The following is a 377-nucleotide window of genomic DNA, read 5'->3' as shown; positions in this document are numbered from 1 at the left end:
TGGCAATGTAAGCTAGACACAATGAAGATGAAAGCCAGCATGGATATTGCTCAGAACCTAAAGGAATTCACTGTTGATTCCAAAGTTCATTGGATGAGCAGTTTCTCATCAGTTAAAACAAATACAAAAGCTAGAAAACAGAATAATTGTTGCCTCTTCCAACAAGGCCAAGTGAGAAAGGAAAATAAGATAATTGTGAAATAAAATTTGAATGTGTTTGTATTTTGATTATCTTGAGAACCAAGCACTGTATCTTATATTTATATATATATTTTTTTTTACCCCAAGGAATTGTCCCAACCCAAACATGACATTTGGAACAGGCACTAAATCAGCCATTTTCAACCCAATCACCATGGAGTTATGTAGAGTCCCCT

At 34.7% G+C, this 377-nt stretch overlaps 1 protein-coding gene across 1 annotated transcript in view; it reads left to right on the top strand.

Moving 5' to 3' along the window:
• LOC119592031 (exonuclease 1-like) overlaps nt 1-377 on the top strand; it is a gene marked incomplete in the record, with an annotated part of 18005 nt that overhangs the window by 16919 nt on the left and 709 nt on the right.

This window comes from Penaeus monodon, chromosome 29, assembly GCF_015228065.2.
Source record: "Penaeus monodon isolate SGIC_2016 chromosome 29, NSTDA_Pmon_1, whole genome shotgun sequence".
NCBI classification, from domain to species: domain Eukaryota; kingdom Metazoa; phylum Arthropoda; class Malacostraca; order Decapoda; family Penaeidae; genus Penaeus; species Penaeus monodon.
Note: the sequence above shows the minus strand (reverse complement) of the source record. Positions and strands in the feature narration are given on the sequence as shown.